The sequence below is a fragment of the Protobothrops mucrosquamatus genome, unplaced genomic scaffold (genome assembly GCF_001527695.2).
Source record: "Protobothrops mucrosquamatus isolate PMUCROS unplaced genomic scaffold, P.Mucros_1.0 scaffold2524, whole genome shotgun sequence".
Classification (NCBI taxonomy): domain Eukaryota; kingdom Metazoa; phylum Chordata; class Lepidosauria; order Squamata; family Viperidae; genus Protobothrops; species Protobothrops mucrosquamatus.
Genome location: NW_015388586.1, coordinates 50,473 through 59,865, shown reverse-complemented (window position 1 = coordinate 59,865; position 9,393 = coordinate 50,473). Strand labels below are relative to the sequence as shown.

Genomic DNA, 9,393 nt, shown 5'->3' with positions numbered 1-9,393 from the left:
CCAGCGGGCAGGACTGGCCTAGGGGTATTTTAAATTGGTTTTAGCCAAATTTTAGTAGAAGCGGCCGATTATATATTTATTTTTAATGATTTTTTAAAACTTCTATTGTATTGTATTAAATTGTTTTTAACTGGCTGTAAGCCGCCCTGAGTCCTACGGGAGAAGGGCGGGGTATAAATTTAATAAAATGAAAAAAAAAATGAAAAATGAAATATACATATCCAGCACGCTGTTTCATCTTGGACTAACCAACATAATGCCATGCGAAAAGGTGTAAATATTATAAGCTGAAGAAATGAAGGCTTTGTAAGTAAAGTACAGATAGTGCTTGACTTACGACCACAATTGAGCCCAAAATTTATGTTGCTAAGTGAGACATTTGTTTAGTGAGTTTTGCCCCATTTTATGACCTTGCCACAGTTGTTAAGTGAATCACTGCAGTTGTTAAGTTAGTGACACGGTTGTTAAGTGAATCTGGCTTTCCCATTGACTTTGCTTGTCAGAAGGTTGCGAAAGGTGATCACTCTGGGACACTGCAACCGTCATAAATGTGAGTCAGTTGCCAAGCGTGTGAATTTTGATCACGTGACCATGAAGATGCTGCAATGGTCGCAAGTGTGAAAAACAGTCATAAGTCACTTTTTTCAGTGCTGTTGTAACTTTGAACGGTCACTAAATGAACTGTTATAAGTCAAGGATTACCTGTAGTTCATAATACCATCACTACATCTTTATATTCTTACAAACTGTCCTTGCAAACTATATCTGTAAATAATTTCATACATTTCCTTTTGTTCTTTAAACTTCTCACTCTTTTTGAGGACCTCATCAACTCCACTCAGCCACAGCTTTCTTGGTTACTTCCAATCCACTCATTCTTAGAAAGAGTACAGAGAAGAGCAACAAAGATGATTAGGGGACTGGAGGCTAAAACATATAAGGAACGGTTGCTGGAATTGGGTATGTCTAGTTTAACGAAGAGAAGGACGAGGGGGGACATGATAGCAGTGTTCCAATATCTCGGGCTGCCACAAAGAAGAGGGAGTCAAGCTATTCTCCAAGGCGCCTGAAGGCAGGACAAGAAGCAACAGATGGAAACTAATCAAGGAGAGAAGCAACCTAGAACTAAGGAGAAACTTCCTGACAGTTAGAACAATTAACCAGTGGAACAACCTGCCTCCAGAAGCAGTGAATGCTCCAACACTGGAAATTTTTAAGAAGAGACTGGACAGCCATTTGTCTGAAATGGTGTAGGGTTTCCTGCCTGAGCAGGGGGTTGGACTCGATGACCTCCAAGGTCCCTTCCAACTTTATTTTATTTTTTATTATTATTATTATTATTATTATTATTATTATTATTATTATTATTATTATTATTATTATTATTATTATTATTATTATTATTATTATTATTATTATTATTATTATTAATATATGACCAAAGTATCTCAATATATATTTTTCATAGTGGTCTCTCTTGTATTTGATTCATCCATTCAGCACTGATTGATTTTTGACTGTATTAAGTACTCCATTCCCATCACACTGCATTTCCTCTGATATATTCAACTTTTATTTCCATATAAAATGTAGGCAGAAATCTACATTTATACACATCCATTATATGTCTTTCAATAGACATTCTCATAATAGACTATTTACTATATTTTTTCAGCATTTGCACATCTTAAAATTTCTCTATCCATTTCTCTATATTTAACAAACATCATGGATGCAAATTCATCTATTTTTGCCATTTCTGAATAATTTACAATTGTTCATTTTTGTTGTCAGATGCAAGTACTTTGTTTTCTGATAGAGTGTTTAGATCCATACTTCTTATTGCACCATATGCTCTGTCTAATATTTGTTGGAAATCATTTGTGCACACAAAAGTACACCTATTCATGTCCCCAAATTACACAACTATAATAACATTTCAAGCATTATCCATGAATGCATTAAGCAATCAAGGGGATGTCACCCATTCTTGTCTTACTTCCTGTTTAATGTTGAACCATTTGTTAAGAATTCTATTAAAGAATTACAGTAGGGTAATCAACTTTCCTATTTTATAATTTCATGTTTTTACTATTTGCTACAGTTATATTCCAAGTTACAGTGTTTCAAATCATTGATCACCATTGGATGAACCCATGTGTATTGCTCTCCACCATCCAGGAGGTTTTGATCAATCCAGGTTTTAGATACAGTAATTCTTTTTAGTAAGTTGAAGAAGGTGTAGACCATATTTCCATGTGAGTCACACTATGTCACATGCTTACAATATAGAAACTTATGATCAGTTTTGTCATATGTTGGCCAGTCTAACATAGAGACTTCCTTGTGGACCAATACAGGTAGTCCTCAATTTACAACCACAATTGAGCCCAGCATTTTTGTTGTTAATTGAGACATTTGTTAAGTAAGTTTTGCCCCTTTTTATGACCTTTCTTGCCACAGTTAAGTGAGTCACTGCAGAAATTAAATTAGTAATTCAGTTGTTAAGTGAATTTGGCTTCCCGATTGACTTTCTTGTCAGGTCACAAAAGGGGATCACATGACCCTGGGACACTGCAAACGTCATAAATATGAGTCAGCTGCCAAATGCCTGAATTTTGATCATGTGACCATGGGGATGGTGCAATGGACATAAGTGTGAACAACGATCATGTCACTTTTTTCAATGCCTTTGTAACTTCAAATGGTCATTAAAAGAACTGTTGTAAGTCGAGGACTACCTGTATCAGGTTGCCTGTATTCCACTAACCAGGAGATTTTTGCTGTGTACTCACACAGACACAAATCCTGAGATAGTCATAGAATCTCAGCAATCTCACTCTGAAATCTGGTGAAGTCTTCCATGAGAATGCTGAAATTGTGCAAGATTTATGCAACATTTAAAATTATTACTTTAATTCACTGTGGACACCTTTTGAGATACTACTGTACTTCCTGGAGTCCACAATTTTTGTGTAATAAATAACTCTGGGCTATATGAACATTTTGAAACAACTCTTCTAAGATCATTGGTTCCTTTTTAAAATTAGTTTTCCTCTTTTTTCCTTTGTATACTTTTGATGCATTAAAAAGGACAAGAAGATAAAAAGAAATGACTCTTAGTTAAATTAATTAAATGGGACCTCCATCAATGGGAGAAATTGGGCCAGATTATGAGATAGTTGGAAACCTTGCTGGAAGGCTGTTTAGAAGCATCAGTCTCCCTTCAGCCAGCAAAATGTGTTTGATCTTTTGCAATTGGACTATTTTGCACCTGAACACCTTCAATCACTTGGAGAGAAGCTGTGGAAGTCACAATAGCCCTGCCAGTTCTTTCTGCAGGACCAGGACTGTGGAGGTTCTGCCCAGGTGAAGGCATCCTACAGAGATTTTAATCCTCTTCTCCCTCAAAGTAAAAGGAACATTCTTCATCTCCAGGCCATCTCCAGTGAGATTACTCTAAAGGTTTCTGCCTGTTGGTGGCCCAATATGTTCATCTTTACATAGGAACTGTTAAGTATTCGGTTCTTGAAGGCATTAAGCGAGACGAGTGTTGAAACAGCAACAAGTTTATTTAACTCTGAACAGAAGCAGCTCAAATAGCTGCTGTGCAGCTATTTATATGGTTAGCCTCCAGGCGGCAGCCAATAGGTTTAAAGTAACAGTTTCCCGCCCAAAACCTAATTACAGCCTGGAGACAGTAAGTCTGGCTTAAGTAACAGCAGCCGTTACATAACAACAGAATCTAGGTCAGACATTCAAACAAGTGATTAGACATTACGCAAGTGATTCAAAACAGTTGTGACCAATACATTACACCCCTTCCCCCTAGATAGTTCAAACCCATAATTGTTTGACATAATCTTGCAGATACTTAGGTGGCCTTCTTGACCGTTCAGAACGCCTTAAGGGTTGCTGGGGTTCCCTGGTCTACCTGCTTGCCTGCCAGGCTGGGTAGATCAGGACTCAGAGGTTCAGTGGAGTCGGTTTGACTCGAGTCCCTTTGGCTGGCCAGTCCCAGTTGGCCCAAACCAAAGTCCACTCGTGCAGCAAAGTCTGCAGGGCTGTCTTTCAGCGCCGTTTGCCTGTCCTGTTCAGCCGATGCAGTCTGTGTGTCCAGAGGAGGCTGTACTACGGCCGTTCCCCCGTCTCCTTGAGGGACGGTCCTGTCGTAGCGTGCAAACCCTTCTGTTGGACCGCTGTCATGCGGGCCCTGTGTGTGGCCCTCTTGGGAGTCCTGAGCCGGTGACTGATCCGCCAGCCACCGACGCAGCTGATCAATGTGCCGGCGAATGACTCGCCCATCTTCGAGGAACACCTCATAGGAAAGTGGCCCTGACACCTTTACAACCACTGCTGCCACCCACAAAGCCCCTTGCCCGTAATTCCGGGTCCAAACCCGGTCACCCACTTGCAGACTTCTGGGAGCCTTTGGCCATGCAGAGTCCGATGCAACTCGGTCGGGGTGGAGCCTGTCCAGCTTAGTGATCAAACGTCGGCCCCAACGTAGCTCGGCTGGGCTTCTGCCCATGGCTGTGCAGGGAGTTGTACGCTGGCAGAGTAGAAAGTCTGCCAATCTGTGGTGCCAGTTTCCTGTGACAATCTGTTTTAGGGACTCCTTGGTTGAACCCATGTGTGTGTGTGTGTCCTCCCATTGGTGGACAGGGGCTTGCGGCATCTCCGGTCTGAACTGTTGACACATGATGCAACCATGTACTTGGGCCTCGATAGCCTTATCTAGCCCAGGCCACCAAAGGTAGCTCCTCGTGCAGAGACTCAAGCACTCTGGGTCTTAATGAGCTGGGAACTATGACCCTACTTCCCCAAAGGATGCACCCTTTATGAGCTGAAAGCTCATCTTTTCGCATGAAAAAGCTCTGAAATTCTGGGCCTGGACATTTGTCTAGCCATCCTGTGTGCACCCAATTCAATACACGACTCAGTATTTTGTCAGCTGCCGTCTCAGCAGCTACGTCCCCAGCGTGAAGGGGAGACTCTGGCAGATCCTGGATAGCCAGAATGCGTGCAGCTGGAGCTGGAGCTGGCTCTACATGTGGTAGGGGCAACCTACTAAGGCCGTCTGCATGGCCCATTTCTTTGCCCGGTTTGTGAACCAGCCTGTAGTTGTAGGCTGACAGAAAAATAGACCACCTCAACATTTGAGACGACAGAATCTGGGGTGTCTGTTCGTAGTGAACAACCCTAGGAGTGGCTTGTGGTTTGTAAAGACCGTGAAGTGGCGACCGTACAAGTAGTCATGGAATTTTTTAACTCCAGCCACAATTGCCAAAGCCTCCTTATCAATTTGCACGTAGTTGCGCTGTGCGGACGACAGGGTCCTAGAATAGTAGGCGATGGGAGACTGTTTCCCATCAGTCAACAAATGGCTCAACACAGCCCCAACCCCATACGGAGATGCATCACGCGCGATGCAGACTGGCAGCCTTTCGTTAAAATGCTTGAGTACAGAGTTCAAGGACAGCAGTGATTTGACTGCTTGGAAGCTCCTTTCGTGGACGCTGGTCCACTTCCACTGGGCTTGTCTGTCCAAGAGCTAGTGTAACGGCTCTGCCACAGTGGCCTTGTTTGGAAGGAAGACATGGTAAAAATTAAGAAGGCCCAAAAAGCCCTGAAGCTCTCCCTTGGACTTCGGGCTTGGGGCCTGCTGAATCGCTTTCAGCTTTGAGTCCGCCGGATGGATGACATCGGCATCGATGCGGAACCCCAAGAATGCCATTGACTCAACCCCAATCTTGCATTTTTCTTTCTTTAATCTGAGTCCCGCTGTGCAGAACCGCTGAAGGACGGCTCTAAGCCATTCAGCCAGGACCTCTGCGGTTTCTCCGGCGATAAGAACATCATCGAATTATGGGCAGACCCCTGGAATGCCCTTGAGCGTTCGCTCCATTACTCCCTGGAAAATCCCTGGGGCTACACTCACCCCAAACTGTAAGTGCTTGACCTTGAAGGCCCCCCGATGGGTGACAATGGTTTGGGCGGCTGTCGTGGCCTTGTCCACCGGCAGCTGTTGGTAGGCCTGTGCCAAATCTAATTTGGCGAACACGCGGCCACCTTGCAATGACGCCAAAATATGGCTAACAACTGGCACTGGGTACGCGTGCTGCTGAAGTGCCCGGTTAATGGTACACTTGTAGTCAGCGCATATTCACACTTCCCCGTTGGCCTTTAGTGGCGTTACTATGGGGGTCTCCCACTCCCCACTGTCTACGGGCTGCAATACCCCCTGACTGACCAGCTTGTCCAGCTCTGCGTCGATTTTTTGTTTTAAAGCAAAAGGCACTCAAGGAGGCTTGATCCGTATTGGCGTTACCATAGGATCAAGCTTGAAGGCTATCGGAGGACCCTTGTACTCCCCTAGGCATGAACTGAAAACATCTGAGAATTCTTGGCAGACTGAAGACACATCCGCCGCTTGTGTCCGGTGAATGCCGGTTACTTGAATGCCCAATGCGTCGAACCAATCGAGCCCTATGAGGCTCGTGCGTTGGCCTTCTACCACAACATCAAGTGGGCTTCGCCCTTGACCGCCACTCGGGAGTTTTGGAAGTCGTTGAGCATTAAATTAGATAGCTGAAGATGGCTGAAGTTTGGCCCATCTATTGCTGCGGCTGCATATGTGCCTAAATGTTCCTATAGAGATGATGGACATGGCTGAGCCTGTGTCTAGTTCCATCTTACATGTAACTCCCTGAAGCTTGACTTGGAGTCGAAGCTTCGGCTTAAGGGGACGATGGGTACCAGTGAGGAGAACGCTCCTTCGCCTGGCGCAGAACCCTACTCGCGCTTCGGCGGGGCGATGGGCACCAGTGCGGAGAACGCTCCTTCGGCTGGCACAGAACCCTACTCGGTGTTGCCCTGGGGCCCCGGTACCTCTCCTGATTGAGTCTTCCTGTGGACGGTCCCTCTGGCGACCTCGACAGACGGTGGCAATGTGGCCTGACTTGCCACACGCCCGGCACATTGCTATACAGAAATGACATTCTGCGCGTTGATGGCGGCCTCCGCAACCCATGCACCTAAGGAACGGAACTGCCTTGTCAGCTGGCCTCTGTCCCTTCTCTTGGTGCCTCTGTAGCTTGTCGTCTTCGTAGTCTGAGTCAGTGTCTTCCCTTCGCTCGGCGTCCTCGTGGTGGACTGCTTCGGTGTTTGACGCACTTTTGGAGGCCCGCAGTGCTTTAACGGCCCCTCCGGCGGCTTTGTCCGCCATGACCTCCTTCAAGGCCTCCTGTAGCGAGAGAGTCTCCTTAGCGAAAAGTTTTTGTTGGAGCTCTCGATTCCGGAGGCTGCAGACTAGACAGTCCCTTAGTCTCTCCTCCAAATCTGTGAAATTACAGAGTCGGGACGCATGACGAAGAGCGGCGATGAATTCTGTGGCCGATTCGCCGGGTTGTTGCTCCCGCTGCTCAAAAGCGTGCCTCCACGCTATCACGGATAATTTTGGCTCAAAATGGTCTCGGAGCCTTTTCTTCAAGTCCGTGTAGGTGACGGACTCTAGCGGTGTCGGGGCGACCAGGTTTTCCGCAATGTCGAAGGTGGGGCCGCACACACAGAGGAGGGTCACGGCCTTCAGTCCATCTTCGGTGACCTGGTTGGCGTGGAGGTAGTTTTCTACGTGGGAAATGTAGGACGCCCATCGCTCCGGGTGGTTGACGTCAAACTCTTCGAGCTTCGCCACTTTCGCCATGGTGAGTTGCTTGTGTTTCTTGTTGCTCACGTTGCCTTGTGCTGCTGGCTTCTGCGTAGGCCCTAGGACAGATCCTTAGGGTGTGGTGGTCTCCAGCGTGGCTTGCTTGGCAGACCGAGGGGGGGGAAACGTAGTTCCTGCCAGGCTCTGTGCTGGCCTTACCCCCTAGTGAATTCAGACTCTTATGATGAAGCAGCACTTCCCACCTTCGTCACCACTGTTAAGTATTTGGTTCTTGAAGGCATTAAGAGAGATGAGTGTTGAAATAGCAACAAGTTTATTTAACTCTGAACAGAAGCGGCTCAAATAGCTGCTGTGCAGCTATTTATATGGTTAGCCTCCAGGCGGCAACCAATAGGTTTAAAGTAACAGTTTCCCGCCCAAAACCTAATTACCAGCCTGGAGACAGCAAGTCTGGCGTTACATAACAACAGAATCTAGGTCAGACATTCAAACAAGTGATTAGACATTAAGCAAGTGATTCAAAACAGTTGTGACCAATACGTTACAGGAACATCAAGAGAAATTTAGGATTCCAACAGGGTGTAGCGCTAGAAATAAATGTTAGTTGCCATTGAAGATCATTCTGTTGGAAACGTGATTAAAATACCAACAAAATTGGATTGGTAAGAAAAAGAGTTTATTCTGCAGAAAATAGAAAAGCGGTTTGCAAAGCGCGGTGGATCCTGGTGAGAGACTTCAACAGGAAGTTCTAAACCCAGAGACCACACAAAAATATTCAAACTCATAACATTATATACACTCCTATCGCGACGCCCCCATCCCCTCCTCTTAGGTCCCATTTGAGAGGACTTCCGGGGGCACAATCTGTCTTCATGGCATAGCAGGTATCAAAGCAGATTCTACTCTTGTGATTAGCAGAGGTACTGGTGTTCTGTCCTAATAATAATGATGTTAGATTCTTTCCACTTTGAGAGGTAAATATCTGAATGGTTTTTTTTATATATATATTTCACACTAGAGGGGTCAACGCATGTAACCCTTCCTGTTTCATGACACAGGGAAAATCGAGTGGTATTATGAACACATGTTCCCACCACCTTCTTGCAGTCCATCTGAGTATGATATGTCACAGTTTTGGTTATCTTATTACCCATTTTGGTGGTTCTAATGCAATCATTACAGTTATCAGAGGTATTTATACTTTGACCTTTGCATATGTTCCCAGACCCTACTACTCCCACTATAATCCATATCTTAATTACTCCTGTAACCAGGGCCATATTGAGGTCTAACATTGTCCCAATTCTGTCCACCCCTGGAAAAGTACTTCTTCCCTTTCACTTTTGACACCACCGCCTGTAACGGGCTGAGATTGGTACTCGGGACACCAGTCTTGGATGATCACTATATCACACTCTTCTCCGCAGTCTCTGTGTATCAGTGCGCAGTCTGGGCAATGGGTACAACAACACAATTACACCAACATTTACAGTCACAAAACCAACACATTTAAACCCTCCTTTTTTTCTTTTTTCTAATGTCTCTATATTTTGCTTTTTCTTATTATCAACTTCAAAGGGTCAGGTTGAGGCACACTTTCCCACTTGGTTGGAGCGTCCACTGGTCCTTTCACATGGGTGTAGTGGGTCCAGCCTTTCCCTGCTGTTCATACTGCTGTTTCGGATTTCAGCAGCACCTGGAAAGGCCTTCCCACTTCAGAACCA

At 45.2% G+C, this 9,393-nt stretch overlaps 1 protein-coding gene across 1 annotated transcript in view; it reads left to right on the top strand.

Moving 5' to 3' along the window:
• Positions 1-9,393, top strand: part of LOC107295836 (glycogen [starch] synthase, muscle-like) — a 57,061-nt gene that overhangs the window by 11,427 nt on the left and 36,241 nt on the right. The gene's annotated exons all lie outside the window — the stretch shown is intronic.